Here is a 23,149-nt window from a genome sequence, read left to right as displayed (position 1 = left end):
TCCACGCCGCCATCTTGGAGAGTTTTTTGCCGAATCGGGCCGATTTGAAGAGTTTGAGGAATCAAGTGTACCTTAATTAAGACGCACCTGGCTCGGTTTGCTCAATAAAGCACCAGAAGTATGCTAAATAATTAAATCAAAATGAGTAAATTGGCATTTGGTCGCGACCGAGCTCTCCACCATTTGAAGATTAAAATTGGCCGTCAAGACTGGTTTTCGCCTGCTGTCATGACAACTGGCAAAAAATGGCGGACGAACCGGACGTATCGCAAAGAGCTAGTTCATTTCTCAACGAAATTGAGTCCAGAATGGAAAGGAAACCAATCCCATCCTGTTCTCTTCAACTCCTTTTTCCCCCGAACACTGCGTCAGTGGAACAAGCTCGACCCTAAGACCACAGTTGCTCCTTCACTGGAGTCCTTCCAAGCTGGTCTGGGTCGTACCCACGGACTTGCCTCGCTGACACAGTAACCCTGCAGCTCTTCGTGTAAATAGTTTTATACTTTTAACCATCTTCTCGGAGTTATTGGGTCACCCACCACCAGTAACCAATTACTCAGTACTCCGCCGCTGGACTACAGACGTTCGGATGAACCCAGTCCACATCAAGAAAGAAGAAGAAGAAGACAGAACCTGAACGGAAGCGACGCAGACGACACACTACAGCAGAACGCAACAAGCGAACCATATTCATACAGGGGCGGACGAGGGGGGGGTTTCAGGGGTTTCCGGAAACCCCCCCCCAGCCAAAAATTTTTTTTTTAAATGGTGTTTTTTTGGGGTATTAATCAGTGACAAAATCTGCTGCCTGAAACTGGTAATGATCATCCTCAAAATGCACCAGATTGCACCATTTTGCATCCTTTTTTACAAAATTTTCCGGGGGGGCATGCCCCCGGACCCCCCTAGCAAGCTAGGCGCTTTGCGCCGTCGGCTCGGCGCTTCGCGCCTTCACACCCATATCTTCACAATATACTTTTGGAAACCCCCCCCATAAAATGAACTGATCCGCCCCTGTCATAGGATATCAATGGGAACGATGGATACAGGAGGCTGTAAAAGTGTTTACAAGTGTAACCGTTGGGGCAGAATCCGCCGATGAAGCGCTCGCAGAAATCCTGCTAGATTTGTAAGTACGACAATCCAAGTTCTTGTTGTGTAGATCTATACTTTTTCCTGGCCGAAGCCTCATTACATTTTTAATCAGTAATGCTTGCTGGTCCTGCCATTTCACGAAAATGGACCAGCCACTGTTTGTATGATGTATCCATGTGCACTTTCGTAAATTCCGTCACTTGACGAACTCAGAACTGTCATTTTCTTCACCGCGATACACAGTTCATTGCGAAGATCTTTCTCAGTAAATCGTTCAGATTCCACGTACGATTTGTTGTCAAGAAACAACTCAAAGGAAAGTTTCAAATCAAACTCATCATCCTCCATCTTGCTTGTCGAAGCACCAAAGTACTGTATCGATGTAATGAATGCTTGATCAAGCGAGCGCATGCATACGTATTTTTTTTGGCTGTGGCGGCTGATTCTAGTTGTTATGTTTTCGGAACACAAAGTGATGCATTCTCAGTGAACGCACTATAAGTTACAGAGAGTAAGGCCCGCTTTGCTAGTGACACGCAAGGGTCCGCGCTATACTGTTAGGAAGGGGGGGGGGGGGGGTGGGTGGGTAACGCCAAGAACCTATCGCCAGGCGAGTCTAACATCACTTACACATGGCTGTGCTTTGTGTACACGGGTGTATGAGACTGTCTAGCGCCACCATTGTTTCTGTTGCTATTTATAAACTATGACGTGGACATCATTTGTAAACATTGCGGAGCAGGATTTGTGCTCGGAACAGCTGATTCTGTGACGGTGTGCAGCCAAGAGGCGATAAGTGAAACGGGAACAGTCATGAGGATGCAGACAGATTTTCAATACATTCATCATGTTCTCTTTTAGAAAATGAGAACAAAAAATAACAAGAGGAGAACTTCGAGAAGTAACAGGAGAATGTACGCAACAATAAGCTTTATTTTTAGGGGGATGGGTGTGTACGTGTTGGTGTGATTGTTCCTTTGTATATTTATCATTCGTTTGTGTTTATACAGTGGATCCCACTTTTATAAGACCCCCCACTTTCAGACTCCTTTGACCTTCCATTTTAAGACATTGTTTACTCAGAATTTGTTTTCATAATCTCGTTAATTTACTCCCATTTAAAGACTCCCTCCTGTTCATGAACTGATTTTCTCAGATTTCATACTCATAGATCACATTCCTGTACTTATTTTTCAATATTCTTCCAGTGAGGTAAGCTGCATATAAAAAGGAATATATTACTCCCTACTTCAATACTTGTATACATTTGTCAAATTATTCAGCCAGGAAGGTGTTACAATCTTTTGAGAAGTTGGCAGGAGGCGCTCCATGCTTTGACTGAAGGAGTTCTGTACCTCCCAACTATTATTAAATAAAAATAGCAGGGGGCCTAAAATGTAGTCATACGCTCTTCATGGTTTCTTTGTGTAAATCATGTGGAGAAAATTACATCTTTACATAGCGTATGATATGTTATGTAATGTGTATGTGCACAGATGCATATATTCAAAAACTCACACATACCTTTTTTTTCATTTACCAGTTACTATGCGAAGACACAAGAACAGCAATCTTCTACATCTATCAAGGCAACTGGTGGACGACAACCAGTGATGCAGGAGTCAGATGTTTCTTAATTTCATCTGTAGAGGAGTCGGTGTAAGTCAATAAATCTATAATTTGCACATTGCTGTCTCTGAACCAAATGAAATGGAAGAGTGAATGTTTTATTGTGTGTGTGTGTGTCAGAGAGTGTGTGTGTGTGTGTGTGTGCCTGTGTTTTCATTTGTTATTTAGACTATGTAATTAGTTTCAAAGAAATACATGCCGTAGAATGAGTGCAGGTGAGTGGTCATATTTTTAATTTGTTTAGTTTTCTATCAAGATCATGTGTATATAATATTTATTTGTATAAGCAAATCGGCCGGGATTGCATAAGCTGCCATTGGTTTGAAAATAACTTGTCTCTTTCTTTATTATTGCGTTTTTGCGGAGAAACAAATGGTTACAGTTAGAGGACAAGACAATTATTATTATTAATAAATGAAACAACAAATGCACACAAATATACTCAATTGACAAGAGCATTGTTCAATTTTATTTGATGTAAATCTCAAGACCACAGCCACACATTCTCTCTGAACAGTTTAAGGGGGAAAAACATGAAACTAGTGTCTGGATTCTAAATTTCACTGTTTGAGAGATCTCAATAACCCAGAGCCATTGTTGTATTACTTCCACAGCTGCACCATGTTGTCAATGAGCACTCTTGGCTGCTGTCGTATGACCAGGGACCTAGGGTATGCAGTCATGGAGACCTGCTTTGAAGGCTCTACAAGATGAGCAAATACTTCCTGAGAAACATCCCCAACTACTGAAATTTCAGGTACATATAATCGAAAATTTTAAAAGTAAATTTTGATTTGATTAATATACTTACCCGACTCACATCTAGCATTAACCTCTGGTTTAAGTGCCGGGACGCTGAACTACGCTTCACCCCTTAAGGGGAAGTAACCCTAAAAAAGAACAGCCTAGACCCCGTAAACTGGGTCACAGGTCAAGGCATACCGTCACGTGACTGAGCACGCGAGACCGCCGCCGCCATATTGGAATACTTCACTCGAAACGAAGCGAAACATTCATTTTTAGGGTAAATTAGAGCGGGGTAGGCGGGAGGGTATTAACGATGTGAGTCGGGTAAGTATATTAATCAAATCAAAATTTACTTTTAAAATTTTCGATTAAATTACATATCTTATCCCGACTCACATCTAGCAGATTGCTAATGTAGGTGGTGGGAAAGAAACTCACTCTACAAGTTGGAGAGAACCTGCCCTGCGGCTACCAAAGCCGGAAAGGTGTTGGTCCCATCCTGACGAGTAAACAGATTCTCAGTGAAACTCACTTATTTCTGGTAAGAAACCGGCCTGCTTCAACCATGACTGGTAAGCAACCACTACCATCCCAGCGGGTAGTAGAAAACCCGCCAAAAGTAATAAAGAAAGACGTCCTAAAAAACGTCCAAAACACCTATGTGAGGCCGATCGAGATTTGCCTGATCGCAGAACCGCTGAATAAAAGAGCCCAAGCTCAGGCCCCATGAGTTCTAGGCGAACTCAGAGGAAGGACAGAACGCTCCCCCCCCATTGACTGCCACGCTCATAAGCTTGTTTAATGAGTGTGAAAGCCCATCTAGCCAGTGCTTCCTTGCACAAATTTGACTCTATCCGTCCAAAACGAAAGAACCAAAGAACTGGTCTGGCACTCCAAAATGAGCCATGCAAGAATGAGTATGTCCAAAATACCCAATATCTTGCGTGAGACCCAAAAAGTACGTAAACAAAAGACAAAAGGCTTGAAGACAGGGCCCTTTTCACGCTGGGCGTAAAAAGAGAAATGACTTGTCTAGTTCTGAACGATGTTTCTCCAGACTAATGAAACATCGTCTTCCGCCAACAACAAAAGTTCGTGGAACATCTTAGCATCCTCGTGAACTTTTTTTGTTTTGTTTTTTGTTTTTTTTTTTTTTTGTTTGGTCGCAACCACCCATAGATTGCTAATGATAGTAAAAAAAACACCAGATAAGGTCAAATTAGATAAATAACCCTTTCACATAAAGTCTGTTGAGACCTGAGTGAAACAGCCGAGTGAAAAACCTTAAGATTCGCTGCAACAATGCCAGACATCTGGATGACTTGTTTTACAAGTACAGCGTAACAGACAGATACAGAGATTCGTGAGTTACGTCTTCCAGAAGCCGAAAAGAGCGCCAAACTCACTGACCTGTCTTGATCGTAGCTGACGAAAAGAGTGAACAATCTCTTGCAATCAGCAAGACCAGGAAGACAGTCCTAACTCAAAAGAGAGCTGTGAAAGTTCGGAAGACAACAAGACATGTCTTCCGATGCGAGCGAGTAAAACAAAACGAACCTGTGCGGCGTCTCCCGCCTGAATAGAACAAAGAGTTCCAAATGACCACAAGTGAAACACCCTCCGAGGAGTGAAGCACTAAAGGATTATGGCTTGAGTAAACCACAGCACCATAGTCCCATGAGGTAGACGCTAATGTTCGTAATGAACCAGAGACAAACACTTGTCCCTTGTTCAATGAAAAGATGCAAGGCAAAAAACCATCTGACAAACTAGACTCTTTACAAAGAAGAGTCGAAAGAACGTCTTAAAACCGAAAACAAAGAAATAATTTGTAGACCGGCGAGACTGCAACCTCTCATCAAAAAATGAACCGAGATTGCTCCTCAACAACCAATGCGGCTTAAGCAAAAGCGGCAAAAGTCTTAACTTAATTCTCACTAGCAAGTAGCTATGAAAATTAAATCGACAAGGAAGGGAGCAAGCGTCAAAGTGGGCGCTTGCTGTTGTGCCGAACACAGAACGATCAGTACGTAAGGCTGTCCGCTCAAAACTGAATAGGACGAACCCTGTAGGCTACCGTCAAAACATAATGTGAAAGTATGTGAGACCTCGGGAAGGCGTGAAGCCCCCCAGGCCTAGGAGATAGACGTCAGCTCAAGAAAGACGTGACCAATCTCCTCCCGATAAACGGGTGATACCTGAGTACAGGATATCAAGCCCTCATTAGCGAGGAAAAAACCCTCAAGATAGAGCATAAGTGTCCCTGAAGTTCCTAAACTATAAGGGACAAACACCTCCAAAGAACCAAGCTGTGAATCCAGCTTGATCCAAACGATTAGCCAAAACTGAGTAGGCTACTACTGGTGCATGACCTGCTTTGAGTGTCTACCCAAGCAAGACCGAGTGTATGACGCAGTCCTGCTTCCTGCGTTAAGAGTCCAAGTCTAAGAAAGACAAGGACTCATAACCCTCATGGGTTGTGACAGAAAAAACCAAAGAAAGAGAAACGGCGTGCCGGGACAGACATCTGCTCAGTGTTGACCTTAGCTAAGGTCGAAACGTCTTTAACACTTGCGTCATTCCGGAACTCAAACGGATCCAGGGAAGACCTAATAGAACGAGAGAGTGTCCAAAGGAGTGTCTCAGAGAGAGAGGCAAGATCAAGAGGGTACCTGCCTGTCTCTTCCAAACCAATAAGAGAACCTTCTGTGTAGACAAGGTCTGTCTTGACGGTAACCGTCCTCCCTAAGAGTGGACAGCTACGGCGTGACCGGAAGGGCTGCACTCAGTAGGGCAAAAGTGTCAATAAGGTTCTGAGGCCGACGGCTGAGTGAAAACCTGCGCGCAAGGGCAGATACACTAGCCTGTGGAAGTCGGACAGTGGCAAGCCAAGGCTTAGCAGCGACTGGAGCCTGACCATGAGCAGAGAGGAGAGGCACCGTGCCGACAGTCAGGGAGCTCGCCGTGCCTGGAAAGCTTGCTAAAATATTAGAGAGCTCATAAGCAACTAAAGAAGACTCAGAGAACTGAAAACCTTCAGCTGCTGTTGGTGCTGGGCGGAAGTCACCCACCGCTGATGGTGGGGGTAAGACAAGTCCAGCCTATGAAACAACGCCGTCAGAAACATATTGTAAGCGACCTGTGCTGCAATAGCTAAGGTTGGCTTCAGCTTTGACGGTAATTGGAACTCAACGTCGTCATCATAGAATGAGAGATGATCGTCGAGCTCCGACTCCACTTCCGTATGAGTCGAAAAGTCCGCGTGACTCGCCGAGTCTTGGACATGATCAACCGGAAGCGAGGCTGACTGCAAACCGGAAGTAGAACTTCGGTGCAGAGCCTGCATGGAGCCAAACTTCCTGCCCAGGCGGAAGTGGTGACGCAAGTACACCGACGGGGGAAGTCATAGACAGCCCGCGTGCACCTTGGTCTCCAGATCAATGTAACATCGATTGCATTCCCGCGTCAACATCCCGTGAGCTCCGCTTCGTATGAGTCGTATGCCCCGGGTATGTCGAACTTTCACTCCCTGACCTATGAGGCGGGGGAGCTACTAGTTGCGGTCTATGCGGAACGCTTTCGCCAAAGAGCCTGGCTACCGGCGAACCCATGTAACATCGATTGCATTCCCGCGTCAACACCCCATGAGCTCCGCTTCGTGTGAGTCGTTTGCCCCAGGTATGTCGAACTTTCACTCCCTGACCTATGAGGCGGGGGAGCTACTAGTTGCGGTCTATGCGGAACGCTTTCGCCAAAGAGCCTGGCTACCGGCGAACCCAACGTACCTGAGGAGAGTGCCTGCTGTGCAGAAGCAAGTGTCCCGAGGGACCATCTCTCCGAAGCTGGCGTGCGCCAGTTATCCCGCCCGCAAGTCCGCTGACGTGACTGTGGCCAAAGGAAGCAACCGGATGCGGGAAAGTGAAGAAAACATCGCCAACACCCTTGGGCAGCGAACGCAACTCATCTCGCGTAGCCTGTAGATCGGCGGCAAGTTGCTGCTGTTGAGAAAACATGGTATACATATGCGAGGAGAAAGAAGAGAAAAGGGAAGAGAAATCTTGCTTATCACTCTTCTTAGGCTTAGCCGAACGAGCCCTACTCCTGTTATAGATTCTTTTAGAACAGGCATGGTAGGGCTTGCTGGTACAACAATATCAACCGAAAGCGAAAAATTAGACACCGGTTTTACAAGAGTAACCGTTGTCCCTTTGGGTTTATCTTTATCTGACTACTAGCAGGGGAAGAATCAGCAACTAACTGTCGAGTATTAGGCTTTTTCTTCTCTTTGTCCGCCATGTTGAAAACAACTCACAGAGAGTAGAACAACAACAACAAAGTTGACGGACACAAGGCAAAAATTCAAGTAAAACAAACAAAGAACGATCTCACCAATACAGCCGTAGAAGCAGAGACCGTGAAGAATAACCGGGGTGAAGATAAACTGCCAACCAGGCAGCTGGCTGAAAGCCAAAATGCGTAGCTCGAGAGAACAACGTCCTAGCGCTAGGACCGCTGAGGAAAGAGTGAAGTATTCCAATATGGCGGCGGCGGTCTCGCGTGCTCAGTCACGTGACGGTATGCCTTGACCTGTGACCCAGTTTACGGGGTCTAGGCTGTTCTTTTTTAGGGTTACTTCCCCTTAAGGGGTGAAGCGTAGTTCAGCGTCCCGGCACTTAAACCAGAGGTTAATGCTAGATGTGAGTCGGGATAAGATATGTAATTTAATGACAGTTTTTGATCAGCAAAAAGGACACATTGTAACTCTTTCAGACTTTTTAGACTCGAATAAATGATAGTTCAAATTAAAGTTAAAATAAACATCAGTTCAGTCAAATTGTGGAAACTGTTAAAAAAATGTGAGTTGCGGGATAGATTGAATAAAAACTCTAAATGTAGAAAGTCTAGATAAATACAAAGAAAAAACATTTTTCCTGTGCTTCTTCAAAAATTCAAAAGCAGGGACTGTTTGTTCAAATTTGCTATGCTCTCTACCATCATCCTGAACTCAGGTCAAAATGAGTTCAGCTCATTCTCTCCCTGACAGGATGCCTTGAGTTTCCTTGTCTGGCAAGGAAACCGATATTTTTACATATTTAGAGCTTTATGTAATGTATTATAATTTACAAGTAATACCCGTGCTCCGCACGGGATTTTTTCTTCTTCATTAATTACAGAGTTAATTATGAATAAGCAACAACAAAAACGTGTTCAATGTGCAATGGCAAGCGCCTACAGAACAAAATGCCATACATTTATTGGAAGAGATAAAAAAAGGGCACAGTGGTGGATTGGCCATGACTTGTGCAGTGACAACAGTAACATATTAAATTTAGAAGTAATTGCGACAAAGTTACCCCAAAAAAGCGCTAGCACACACAGAACAACAAAATGTGATAAAACATCAAACCTAAGAAAAGGAGCGTTCAATGTGCAATGAACTGCAAACCATTTACACAGCAGCAAACATGTGACGCTTTCTGAAATTTCGGTCAATGTAGTGATATTTTCTTTTTACCCGGCTCGGCGCTTCAATACACTTTCTTTGTTTTCTTGCATAGCTGCTCGCCATTAGTAATGCAAGAATCTACAGCTTGGTGAAGACAGACAGTTACGAAGGAAAGGCTAAATGCGGCCAAACAAAAAAAGTGGCTACATTGACCGAAATCTCAGAAAATATGACACATGGGACTGGAGTGAAACAAACACATAAACACAGCATTAAATGAGCAAATAGTGTGCACAGTACAAAAAAAAGTTTGACACATTAGCAAATAGGAATGAAAAAGTAACCCAGTGGTAAATATACAGTGGGTTCTGTGAACAATAACAAATCATATAATTGGGAAAGAATAAAACAGCGTTAAATTGTGCCCTTTTCTTAGATTTCAGTCAATGTGGACAGTCTGAAAATTCAATCAATGTGACAAAATCATTTTGTCACGCTTCAAGTTCAACCAAGATGATGAATGCTAGTTAAAATGTGTAAAAGAATATATAACACCAATCATATAATTGGGAAAGATATCTCGTCGCAGTACTCCGACAGCTCGAGTCACCCACAATGAAACGTTTGTACGATTGACTGGACTTAAACAAATTAGCGGCTACATTGACATAAGTGAGGGACATAAATGTGCAAAAAAATGTGCCCAGAGAACAATAGTTGAACACATCACCATATATGTCTTGAGACGGGAAAAAAACAGCACTAAATGGAACAAAATTTGTACACTTCAGCAAACATGTGAGTGAAAAATAAAATGTTAACTCTTACAGTGGTGCAATTCTGTAACACATGTTACATAGCCACTGGTGAATTAAAGGCATATGTACTCGATGACTATACACGCTAATTGCTTTACCAACAGCTGGAGACATGCTAAATTAAGTTCCCTGCAAAATATTGTGGTCTAGGACCCCTTCAATGTTGAGATATGTTAATTTTCATTTTGATCTGGATCGTCCTATTTATAGATTTGGCAACACATGTAACGTTGATGCAAGGGAGCTAACACCGCGGCTTTGTTGACATCCTCACTTTTTCAGAGGCTAGAACAAGCTGTAATGCATGTATTATGGTCCGCGCATGGTGACATATCGTCATTATATGGTCTTATGGTGCGTTTGACATCGATTATGGGCAAACTTCACTTTGTAAACACGGGAGCGCGTACATATGCCTTTAACAGAGAGAAAAATAACAAAAAACGGTCATAATATTATAGGTTTTCGCCTACATGGGAGGTAATCGGAACCGACCAAACAGACTCAGCCAGTAGCGCGACATGTGTCGTGACAACCAGGTGACAGTATACCTAAAGTAGCGCGACATATGTCGCGACAACCAGCCTCAGGGTTAAAATGTGAAATTGGTTCTGCGTTCTGCGAACAACAAAATGTTTACACATGCATTGTGCACAGAGAACAAAAGTTTACAGATCACCATGCATATAATGGCATTATGATGGTTAGGCCTGAAAAAATACATTTGCTTTTGTTTAATATCTCTCTTGGGCTGCAAGCCAGCACAACATAATTAAAACATTTCATTTGCCGAATCAGCGCCACCAAAACTGATAAATAGGACTAAGCATGGAATATTCACTGCAGGGGCTCTTTTTTATTTGTCATGCTGTGTGACACACGCGTTGCAGTTGTCACCATGTGTAGAGTTTAAGATGATGTGATTCATATTCTTATAAAGACAAAGTCGATCTCCGTTACACCCCGCAAAAATGTACATGATTGCCCATATGGTCTTTGTTGATGTTCTTTGTCTTGTGACTTTATCGATATGTCGCAAAATGATTCCACAAAATTCAAAACAGGGATCAGATTTTACCCGCAACTACTGACTCGAGTAAATAGTGTGCACAGTACAAAAAAAAGTTTTACACTTACACATCAGCAAATAGGAATGAAAATGTAACCCAGTGGTAAATATACAGTGGGTTCTGTGAACAATAAGCAGATTCGAGATCGTCGATAATGATTTTTCATGTTTTTTTTGGTAATTTATAAATTACAAAGGAATTGATATGTAAGACAGTTTCAAGCGAGCTATTTTTCGCGGCTGTATTTACTGTGCAAACAACTCTAAATATGACAAAAGTGTCACGTGATAATCAACCGTTTGGTTTCGCCGCTCACTGGAGCAGACGATTTTTTCTGTAACCAGTTGACAGTGATGAAACCATATATTACGGTCTCCTTCCGGCAGCAGTCCCAAAATACAAAACGTCTCTTTCCGTGGCTGTGTCAGTTTCCAATGCGACACTGTCATTGGCACTGTCATTCTTGTGACGCTCGTCGCGTTTTCACCTGTTTTTGACCGAAACGTTGCACAGGATGCCTTGAAAAGCCAAAGGTCTTCAGCTTTTGTTGATCTTTGGCAGGCCTATTAGTTTTAATTCGGTGGCATAATTCAATGCGCTTCGTCAAAATTTCTTAAACTGAAACCAAAAGCAGACGCAAGACTTATAGTCAGTTCGAGTTGTCTCCCGTACTCCTAAACTTTAGTGTGCTGCAGACGGTTGTACCCAAACGGCTCATATCGCAAACGGTTTGGAATTCCCAAAAACGCAAGATCAGCACTACACGACTTCAGAGACGAGTTGCCCAGAGCGGTTCGCCACGGGTCGCTCGCAGTGCGAATGACAAAAAGCCGTTTCTTAGGGCAGTGCAGGAAAGCGCTCGCGAAGCACTCGGCGAGCGGCTTTGGTATATGCTCGCCCACCGCCCGCTGCGTTATCCAAGATGGCGGCGGTGTTTACACTGCGATGCCGTGTAGCGTGTTTTGATCTTCTCGGCGTGGTTTTCGACGTGACCCGAGGGATCCACCGGTTTTCAAGGTTCAGGGACTACCCCAGCTAAATTTCCCATCATAACTACATTCTCTCTGACGATTTCACTGACCGAATCGTCTACTAGTTTAAGAAGTACAACTTTTTTCATATCTCGCAGCAATCGTGCTTTCTTCGTCGCCATCGTGAAGCGATTTGCCTCGTTGTGAGCCCGTTGCATAGACCAATCCAGAGCGACTTTTCTCAGTGCACCTGTAGGCGAGAGTGCTCGGTCAATTTTGGACAATGTGTATCTTGAATGGAAAATATCGAATATCACGCTGTCTGAAGGAATGGTGTTCTTATCGGAGAATGACAGCGCTCAGTTCAAAACGATAGGACATCAGACCGCCATGCTGCTATGTGAATCGGACATTTGAGCCTTTCAATCGGTCTATGCCTGACGCCTAACGACATCCCTGCCTAGGTTAGGAAAGGGGGGAGAAAATTGCTAACGCCCTGACCCAGGGTCGAACTCGCAACCTCTCGCTTTCGAGCGCAAGTGCGTTACCACCCGGCCACCCAGACTGGTTTATGTGATTTTTCTTTGGGGTGATCTAAACCTACGCTCTAAATTCACCTTTTCAACATGCATGACTTTTGACACAACTCTGTACTTAGCACAGGCGACCAGCATATATAGCCTGTGTACTGGCCTGCTGGATCGGTACATTTTTTCCTTATGGCCTACATGTAACACATTAACTGTATCTGGCTATTTGGACTCGTTCTCCCAAATAACCATATTTGCACAAAATAAATTGTCTGTAAGCAGCATAGTGTTGTGTTTTATTGATGTCTCCCTCTTCTGCTTCTTCCAGGACGAGGGCGTCGCTTCTCTGGGCCCAAGCAAGTGAAAGGAAACTCTCATCCAGCACCAACCACCAGTGCATCGAAATCCTGGAGTGTAAACAGAAAATCATCTTTCAGTGACAAAACTTGATTCAGATTTAAACATTAAAATTGTTAAAAAAGATATGCACCAAATTTAAGAAAATTGGAGAAAATAAGAAAATTGGAGAAAATAATGAGAAAGAAGAAATTGTAATTTATGTAATAGAGCATGTCTTGGTGTGTGTGTGTGGGGAGGGGGGGGATATACACCTGTGACGGTACAGGCTTTCCAGTATGATAGAACAGAGTTGAGGCAGGTATATAAAACAGAAAGCAATTTAATATAGATTATATCGAACACAGAAGAAGAAATGTACATGAGTGATGACACTGGTTAGTAAAACAAGACTGTCCTGGGACATTGTGAATATTTGTGTAGAGGCACCTGTAACATATCTTTAGCTTCTTGGAATGAATTGCACATGATTGTCTCTTGAGACACATATATATACTATATGTCACCCTCTCCTTGAAATAATCTTCTAATACTTGATTATTTAAACATGTTGTTTTGCATCATATCCATTTTGTCAGAGGCGAGTTTTGCCTCATTTGTACACATTTCTCCAAGACATTTGAATTCTGGTACACCTTTCCTGTTCATAGCTCGTGCCCAGTGTACCCATGTACTGTACAGAAACCCTCTTTTTTATGCCCCCTTATTTGTAAGGTTACTTTCTCTGATTTATGTTTATAAACTGTTATTTTAACCCTATTCTCAGACAGAATTATTTCAGAGGTGTTTTTTTTTAATATTTTTATTGTGGCAACTGTCTGCTTGCACTTGCAGAGGATTTAGAGCAAATCTCACACAAGGATTAGGTACTTACTGTCATAAGGCCAGCATTCAGCTTCACCATTTAGAGGCTAGGGCTTGGAGTTTCTCCTGGCCTGGTTCCTGGATAAGTTTCTGGAAGTGGAAAGATTGTTATTTCACTTTTAAATCAGTCAATACCCATTTTTACAACTATGCCTGCTTGAACCAGGCATAAACGAGTCATAACACACCACTAACCTGAACGATGAGCAAAACTTGCAAAGTATTTCTTATGAACAATGGTGTGTTTTTAAAATTTTAAAGTGACTATTTCAAAAGAAAAGAAAGTACAGTTTTGTAAAGCACATTCATTTTTTTATATTGACAACGTGTGATTTTTCACACTTGCTTTTTTTTATTGTTTGTAAATTTTACCTCATCTAATGTTCTCATATTACATCTAGCACATTTTCCCTTGAAACCTTAAACAATTCAGAGGAGAGAGTTTTGTTACAACCTGTACTTGTGTATTTCCTCACAGGATACATTCCATGTAAATTATAGGAAAGTATTCTGATGAATGTATAATAACAATGAATGGATCATTTTAATGACAGCAAAATAAACAATGATGTCACAAGGGTGTTGTCTATTGCATTTCTGTGTGTCTCACCATGTTATCAGGAATGTTTTTTACAAAAGGCATTCTTGCACGTAAAATTATATATCACACAACTGTGGTATATTGCTCTTCAGAGGAAACAAAATGTTGGTGGGCCCTTTTGACAGACAGATGCACAGCACACTTCTATCCTTGCCATAATTATAACTGTGAAATCCCCATTATACTCTTCACCCAAGAAAATAATATCTTCTGTTATTGTCATCAAAGTTCACCCTATTATTTCTTATATAACTATTTGTGCAAGTGCTATTGTCATTCATGATTCTGTGTATACATGCGTGTGTGAACCCGTGCATGGAAAGTACTAGGAAAAGGACTAAAACTAATCCTGATTTACCTTCAAATTGGTTCCTCAGCAGATCACTTTCTGTCCGCACCTCTTCCTCTCCTGCCGCCCTCTAGCACTAGTAAGGACAGCATGTTCTGCTGGAAGCGAAACTTCCATAGCCTAGGCGGAACGAGAAGAGTTTACAGTTCTCATACTTCATCCTTACTCAATTTACAGTATCTGTATCAAACCTATTATCATCAAGAAAAGCTCACTTGACTTTGAAGAGCATGATTCATTCTCTATCGACTGCCCATTGAACAAATAAAATTCAGCTCTCATAAGCTTTACTAGTGCGAGTAGAATTTTTGCTTTTAAAATGGGTGTGATAATTAGTATTTTCTGTTCTACTCACTCTTGCAAGCAAAGCACACTTTTACTTTTAGTTTACTGTTGTGTTTATTCCAGTGGTATGAATTGTAGGTAAAAAAAAAAATGCATCTATATATATATTATCAAAAGAGTAACAGTGCAAATGCAGAGTCTTATAATTATTTCAGAAGGCAAGTCCTTGATTTTCCAATCCATGATCTGCACACATTCACTGATTGAGCTATCGCCGTATCGGAAAGACGTCAGCCAAAATTAACTTCAGATTGGATGTTTCTCCACGAATTTCAAGCGTTACAATGATCCAAAGTTCGATCAGCAGCACTTTGGAGGGGAGGGGAAAAGTCAGTATTAGGCCAAAAAAAAAAAAATGCTTTGGTTACGGTTTCATGGCCAAAAAAAATAGGGTAGGTAGGTCGATTAAATTTTTTTGTTTTGTTTTTTTTTGTTGTTGTTGGTTGGTCCCTCTTGAAATGATAAAAATAGTTTTCGAGAGTCATGCCAAAGTCCAGTTCGAAAGAGTCTTCGGGCTCGGCACTTATTTTCGTCGACCCAACACATTTTATCCCGAACAGTTTGCCGTCCAAAGTTGGATGAAAATCATGAAAAATTTCCACCAAGGTTGCACTCTTCGAATACCGACTTATCAGTCGTGTTTGTTCGATATGAACGCACTTTCCGAATACGATTGCAAATGCAGACGACATCTTTTTACGTTCGCGCAATGAACGAACGCACGAGACTGACTTCCCTTGGATATGGGAGTTGTAAAAAGCGGAGTGGTGTCCCTTGTCGGGCTTGTTGTCTGCTCGCCGGCGATCGATGTTTTCTCTGTGCCGTGGTGTTGTCGTTTTCGGTGGGTTTTTGTGTGTGTGTGTGGTTTTTTTTTGTGTATGTATGTGTTTGGTTCATTTTATTTTTAGCTTTAGGACCAAAAAAAAAGTTTAGGGTCGGCCCAAAAAGTTAGGGTCGGTCGGGAAACCGTAACCAAAGCATTTTTTTTTTTTGGCCTTAAGTTTGTGTGGGATAAACCATATGCAAAGCCGGCTGACGTCCTCGTTCTACTGCCTCTAGTAGCTGAAAACAAGTGATCTCATCGGCTACCAGTAAGTTCGTCACACGGTAGATTCGTCACGGGTGACGAAGTTACCGGCAGGGTGGGCGGGTGTTTATGCTTAGAGCTTATGCTTTCAGATGTTTGATTTGTGGGAGAGATTCAAGATTCACATTTTTAAGAGAGAGAGAGAGAGAGAGAATGAAAATGCCATTTTATATTGTGTACTTCACCTACTCAAAGAAAAAAGAGATACAAAATAAATACGCACAACATCACATATGCTCTGTGAAAGGATAGAGAGAGGGGGAGGGGGAGAGAGAAAGAGAGAGAGAGAGAGAGGGGGAAGAGGGAGAGAGAGAAAGGGGGGGGGGAGGTGCAAGGTTGTATTACCATTACATAACAGCCGCGCTCGGACTACTGTGGCGAAGTTACTGTGGCGAAGTTACCGGGGACCGGTGACGAATCTACCGTTTGACGAACTTACTCAGTTACTGGTATCCATCTCATCATACCAACCAAATGGTTCGAAATGACTCGCCTTACAGATTTCTTTGCAGTCCTGCTGGGATCAACCTTTACACTAATACTGACTGTTGTATTGAAAGCCCTATTTGATTATAAACAACATTTCCTGTGGTCTACAAATCCGACACTTACCTGGTCAGTCTCCAATACACCACTAAACAGTTCCGCGGCCATTGCGACAGTGCGCATGCGCAGTATTTTTTTCGAGTAAACAACGCGTCGTGCTAGCTTCTCAGCAACTTGAAACATGTGCGATTTGAGCGAGATTTCCATCCAGAAGGTGCGACTGTGGAGCACTGAAGCATCGAAAACCTTGTCGTGTGTACGGAAAACGAGTGTGGAAGGTGCACACGAGGAACTTGTAGCTAGGTAAGTTTTATTTCTTTCGTTATTTACTCTTTGCAATGATGCGATGTGTTGTTCATTCCCAAGACCGGTTTTCCGCCCTGTAAGTTGTAACACTAACAGTAACTTAGTAATTGCTCTCTCTTCAGATACGCTTAACTTTTCAGTTGATTATAGTCAAAAACTTGAATAAGTGCCGTTGATCTGTCCACGGAATCTAACTTACTATGAAGCATAACTATATTCCGATTCGTGATGCATACTAGGCTACATGTTGCGATAGTGTATGCAAAAGTTTTCCATTTTCAATCTGACGTGTGGGTAAGATAAGAAACAACAAACATGCATACTAAGTTGCCACTGCCAGTTTGTATAGCTGCTAAGCTTACCTCAGGCTGAGTCAGTGAGTATTTTGTACGTTTACATACAAAGAATGCCTTCCACAGGTGCGAAAAACTGTGATTTGATCTCAAGGCCTTTTTGTTTTAGAGCTTTTCCTGCTTTGGAACTTGGGAGATGGGATTCCTGTCGACCGTGAAGCAGAAAATGCAGAGAGGGTGCTTCTTCGGGAGTACAAGCAGAAGTTGTATGTGAAAGGGGTGCTTTATCCTGATCCATTCATCATCACCACAACTGGATTGAAAGGCAGCAAGATGGGCGATTCCTGTGGCCAAGCGTCTTCATCGCCGGCTGCCTGTGAGTGTGAGCTCGACCTCATGCATCGCCTCGTCAACGAGTTTTAAGGAGGAAAGGCTTACAGGTAGGAAACCTCTCTACTTTTTTAAATAAGTCATATTTGCACTTTACTTTTGAAAAAGAGAATGGTTCAAGTTGAATTGCAAGATGGCAGTGCAGCCTAACAACATTTTGGTTTCAGTGAACAGGGAATGTGTCAAAATCTGAAAAACCAGCATACTAGTATTAATACACACTAAAATTATGCCTGTCGCTGTCATATACATATAATTTTTGAAAAGTGCAGTGATACTGATAGTGATACAGTTAATCAGCAATGACTGAACCGACTTTCTAAATTCAGGGATGATCAAATCATCTGACTAATGGCCAGGGGCGAGTACAAAAAATCTGCTGTGCTAGTTAAAACCGCTTGGCAACTCGCCTGGTTGGCTAGTGAAAATTCTCGTCAAATACAACACTTCTGGTTGTATACTCTAGTTTCAAAACGTTATATAAACAATGCAGTTATAGCAACTGTGGTTTGTACCCGGCAAGCAATTCTTTTTGGTGGACTGGACTTTCTTGAAATGACTCACCTGTCTGGCAAGTTAAGATTTTGAGATCTGGCCATCCCTGCAACTGTCTTAATTTTGCAATGCTCTTCATGCAAGTTGCACTCAAATTTGTGAGCAATTTGTTATGTACAACTTGGTAAATTGTCCTAAATGATGCTTTAGTAAAAGTTGTTGTCTCCTTTCTCTTTCTCATATTGATTATTTTCTTTTTTTCTCCCTTTTGGCAGTGTTTTGACCATATGCAACAGGCTGCAAGTCATTTTGGAGGAGTAAGCCCCTGATTGCATCTTTGTCAAAACCAGAAAGAGACTTCTACCTGTCTCCAAGATCAGAGTCAGCCATCACAACCACCAGTGTTACCCAGAGCCAGCCATCACAACCTCCTGTTCCCAAAGTAATCCAATCCTGTTGCCCGTTTTGATACAGGCAGCAACAGGATGCACTTAGGAGGAGGAACTAGTAGAAGTAGGGAAAGCGGTATTAACAAAACAGCTTTTTCCTCTTAACTATGAAACCACACAGATAAACAAGGAGAGCAACCTTTCCACAAAGTAAACAAGTAAACAATCCTGACGACTCTAATAATTTCAACAATTTGTCAACTCATGTAAAAGCTTTGCCAGATCCAGGCATTAAGCTCTCCTCGTTACACATGTAATGGGCAGAGCAACATTGTTGAACAGCTGCTTCGTTTCTGTAAGTTTTCAGCCTGAAAGGTAGTAGGGTGAGTCGCATCTAAAATATAAATGTTTGTCTTGTCAAAACCTATGTAAATTTTCCTACATTTTAAGACTCCCTCTTTTTCTGTAGTGGATTTTTTTTTATCAGATTATTGTTTGGAGTTCTGAAAAGGAAGGCTCCTGTGTACACCATTATAGATATGACTTTTACTGTACTACATGTGTGTTTTTGGTTTATAAATATATAAAACTAGATATCTTTCTTCCCAATATGTTCACATTGCCAAGTGGATGAAGTCATCAGATTTGATCTGCTGCTAGTGATAACGTTTATCAACATAAGTAAAGTTTTTTGAGCTGACTGTATTGTGTGCATTTTGTTTGCAAGTGCTGATATGTTTGACTTTGTGCTGTAATGCTTTGTCTTGTCTCTCATTCTCCCTTTCAAAGTACGAGAACTCAGATTTTGTTCTGACACACTCATTGCATCATACAAACATCAATAAAGACACACACAGAAAGTGAACCAAACAAACATTTTTCCTCAGAACATGTTATGGTATGCACAGGGGACATGAAAATTATGGAGAGAAGACTGTGCGCAGGAAGAAGAGAGAAACATTCAAACAAATGAAAACAAACCAGTAAATTGTTTAAGGTTGCTCTTGGCCACTCTGGTGACATGTACTTTATTCTACCTATATTAGCGAAACCGATAGGCTAGATCCTGAAGGTCTAATCCTCGTCTCTGTTGCATAAACAACATCTCATCTACATACTATAACGTTTAGGGTCAATACTCATTGGTTGATCGCTAAAAATTCTTGTCTTTTTAGAATTTTTGACTTTTTCCTGCCATCTTCTTGTTGCAAAGGGTGACACTAAAACCATGAATTAATTGTAAGAGACTGGTCGTGGCTATACCAGTGCAATATGATATGTTCTGCGAGAAATCAGATTTCTGAATAACCATGGATTTTTCCTGTCTGCGTTCTTTTTCTTAGCCATGTTTGCAATCTGTAGTTTGAACATCAGTCTATTGTTCTCCTTAGTCAGCTTAATCATTGCAATAAGATTGCGCATAACGGGTGTGCATTAAGTTGGCATCTGCTTATACAAAAAAAAACTATCAACAAATAAGCAAAAACAAGAGCACCCAGAAATGTTTCTGTTGTGAATGGGTCTTGTTCAGGGCTAGAGTCACACTTTTCTGGCAATCAACTAGCTGCACCATTCCTCTCCCTTGATGATCCTTGGGCCTGGCACGTCTCAAACTGGAATTCCAGATCTCGCATTGCCCATTTTCTTCTGTCTAGCCGGTGCTCTGGTCGGGGTATGTCTATCAGCACTCTTGCTGTCTGAAACATTGCCAAACAGGGTTCATTCTGTCAGTATTTATGGTAGTATTACATCTTCATGCAGGGTTCTCCACATATGTTGTCCGTTTGGGTTCAATGCCCCCAACTTCAACTTATAAAGGTGGTCATTTGGACCCACTGTAGTCATTTTCAGTGCAATACATAGCTCCCCCTGTGAATTCCCCGGTACACTTGTTTTTGTTCCTTTGGCTTCTATGGAGAGCTCTCCTAATGTTGATCAAATCGCACTCTGGAAACAAACCACCCACATAAAACTTAGCTTGGTTTCCCACATTCATAAGCCTCATATATTGATATTCATTCTTGTTCACATTTCAAAACACACGAACAGACGAAAAGTCAATTAAATCACTCAAGCTGTAAGGCACAAACACATCATAGTGATACTAGGAACAGCATGTGTGAACAAATACATTCAACACCTTCCCATCTTCTTTACTGCGTACACACACAAAATATAACAAGAAAGTTATTTAAAAAAAAAAACTTACTCTGTGTTGAAATCCAGGGTATCCCAAGTTTTGTGTTGGGAAAGAGTTCTCTGCAGTTGGTGTGCCATCAAGAAAGTGTTGAGAACAAACCCTTGCAGGTGGAAAAAAAAGCTTGTGCTGGGTTCTTCTTGTGTGTTGGACGCGGATGCAAGCTGTTGAAAACAGACAGATGCATTTCAGATTTAACAATTTATGGCTCTACAAAGCAATTTTTATTGCTTTTTAATCACAGCCATGCTCTAACAACATGAAGTAAAACAAAAAAACAAGAAACGGAAACACACTGACACAGAAAGTGAGCCACATTTTTTGATCTCATGCACGGCAGATTCAAACAAGTATTTCATCATCACATGCAATGCCGGTGTGCAGTTTTTGAACGTTCAAAGCTGTATAAATGCAGGTCTAGCTAAACGGTTTTGTAATCATGCTATGGAATTTGCAGAAAAAACAATAAATCGCATGAATGTCAGGCAATAAAATAAGTTGATCAAGAACTGTTACAGTGTTGCGCTTACCTGAACGGTGGTTGGCATGAACAGCACAGACTCGTGTGGAACCTGGTGAATTTTGCAAAGTTTAGCTTTCCATTTTGAAGACGGTAGCTTCCGTTGTCACAATCAATCATCGGGCAGTGACATGCCATTGTTAAAATCGATAATCGCTGAATTTACATCGACAAAACAACAAAATAAACACAAGTGTCTGACTCGTCAGTCGCAGAACATACGCAAAGCTGTGTTGCAGACGATTTGTTTCCTCGAAAAAATGACGCGGCCAATGAGAGGCGTCTGTGCGGTCACGTGATTTTCCTTCTTTGTTCCATGTAAACGTCGGAACTGTTTAGTGGTGTATTCGTCAAAACGTTCCCTGATAGTCGCCATGTTGTCTCGAATCAAGGGACACCACCCACGGAACACATCACAAGAGTGCATTTTCCTTTGATATTACGACAATTGATTCAACTTCCCAAACTTTTAATTCTGCAAAGTTAAGTTTGTCCTTCTGTGTGGTAACATTATTCGTCACGCAGAATCTTATGGTAAAGCTTTTAGGGCGATCTGAAGGCCTTTTACTGGCGGAGACTATATCTTTAAGCCTGTCCTTAATTATTATTATTCCCAGACCTTCTGCCGTTTGAAATGAAATTTTTTACAGATAGACAGACAAACAGACATTTTTTACACACAATATATAACGCATTCACATCGGCCAGTAAAGCTCAGTAGCCTATTAGGCGAGCATTCACCTTTCACGGCCTTTAATTGGACGAAGTCGACTACGCGTAGCTCACTTTGCGAAGCTACCGGAACTAGACTTCGCCGCAGTCCAAGGGAAGGCACTATGGCGGAAAAGAGAGTTATCTTTTCATGTCTTGGCGTCTCAAATCTTATTAGCCAGAAAGCGCATGCGCGTAGTCTCGACCAGCGCGTGGTGTGCTTCTTTCTGAGTACTTTACGTCACAAATTGTACTTTACGTACTTGATGATGACGTAAGTTAATTGTATGTGTTCTATTTCGTTGACTGAGCACGGCCGGGACCAGTTGGCGTGAGCGCTGGGATTTCGAGTTTCATTCGACATGTCAATGCATCGCAGTATGAAATAATACAGGTAAGGAGGTTAGTTCTTGTACTTTGGGTCAACCAAAGTCGATAAATGCATTCTTCACTATGGTATTGAGTCTGATTTCGTCGTCCATCTTGAATCGAAAAGCACTCTTCTCACAAAAAAACCAATTTCGTTGCAAGCTACGGCGAAGCTTCGCATGTCAAAACTTGAGAAGCGATGTTGGGGTCAAAGTACCACGCCGTAGCTGCGGGTTTTGGTATAAAGACTTCGCGAAGCTTCGTGTAGTCGACTACGGGCTCAATTAAGGACGGGCTTTACGAGTTATGTTCTACTGCTGATAATGACGAAGTCACCTAGACAAACGTCGTTCTCGAAATTCTTTGTAAGTTCCTTGGGAGACATTCAGAACAAGTGACAAAATTTACGTGACGCCATTTTTTGCGCTATGACGTACGTCTTCTCGAACTTTGTTTCGCTTTTGACGTCAGATATTTCACTTTGGATGAGAATATGAAAGGCCCACTCTGCCTAGTATATAGTGAAAACAGTTCGCCTTGCTGTCTCAGATCTAACCAGGTTTTAACAAGGGATAAGACAACCCCTTCACTTGGTCACATACCAAACATCAACACCATGACTGCTTGCTGTTTGGCTTTGGATATTTTTTTTATAAATTGATTTCCACAAAAGGTACCAGTGCCTTTTACAACATTAATTCTTGAGAAAAAAATCACAGTGCACAGATACCAAGGTTGTTCATGTTGGTATGTGATCAAATGGGTGGATGGTCTTATCCCATATTAAAGCCTGACTAGAACCGAGACAGTGAGGATAACTGAGATGTTTTCCGTAGTGTAGTCGGTGTCGCTTCTCATTCAGTTTTCATGGATCCTATGAAGTCTGTATAATCAATGCGTATCAAAGACGAGACACGCATGATTCTGTTCCGAGTTGTGCTTTGTGAGGTTCCCTGAAGTAATCCGGAAATTATTTCTTACTTTTGATCCAAACGACTGCTGGCAAATAAAAGGCTACACATGA

The 23,149-nt window shown here is 41.9% G+C and overlaps 4 long non-coding RNA genes across 5 annotated transcripts; 2 read left to right on the top strand and 2 right to left on the bottom strand.

The window, feature by feature from the left end:
- Positions 1-1,114: 1,114 nt before the first annotated feature.
- Positions 1,115-12,769, top strand: LOC138954519 (uncharacterized). Its single transcript, XR_011451878.1, has 3 exons — positions 1,115-1,129; positions 2,639-3,481; positions 12,635-12,769. It is a non-coding gene; the product is annotated as an uncharacterized lncRNA (long non-coding RNA).
- On the bottom strand, positions 8,397-16,562 carry LOC138954518 (uncharacterized). 2 transcript variants are annotated; one of them, XR_011451877.1, is made up of 5 exons: positions 16,522-16,562; positions 14,487-14,597; positions 13,538-13,617; positions 12,027-12,713; positions 8,397-9,496 (listed from the first exon to the last, which is right to left on the bottom strand). It is a non-coding gene; the product is annotated as an uncharacterized lncRNA (long non-coding RNA). The 2 variants fall into 2 exon arrangements; XR_011451876.1 differs by having other exon boundaries at positions 8,397-12,713.
- A 29-nt stretch (positions 16,563-16,591) lies between these two features.
- LOC138954516 (uncharacterized) lies at positions 16,592-19,214 on the top strand. The gene is made up of 3 exons (XR_011451874.1): positions 16,592-16,758; positions 17,224-17,494; positions 18,215-19,214. It is a non-coding gene; the product is annotated as an uncharacterized lncRNA (long non-coding RNA).
- Positions 19,190-21,629, bottom strand: LOC138954517 (uncharacterized). Its single transcript, XR_011451875.1, has 3 exons — positions 21,056-21,629; positions 20,538-20,689; positions 19,190-20,025 (listed from the first exon to the last, which is right to left on the bottom strand). It is a non-coding gene; the product is annotated as an uncharacterized lncRNA (long non-coding RNA).
- Between the last annotated feature and the right edge of the window lie 1,520 nt (positions 21,630-23,149).

The sequence above is a fragment of the Littorina saxatilis genome, unplaced genomic scaffold (assembly GCF_037325665.1).
Source record: "Littorina saxatilis isolate snail1 unplaced genomic scaffold, US_GU_Lsax_2.0 scaffold_719, whole genome shotgun sequence".
NCBI lineage: Eukaryota > Metazoa > Mollusca > Gastropoda > Littorinimorpha > Littorinidae > Littorina > Littorina saxatilis.
This window is presented reverse-complemented; position numbering and strand designations above follow the sequence as displayed.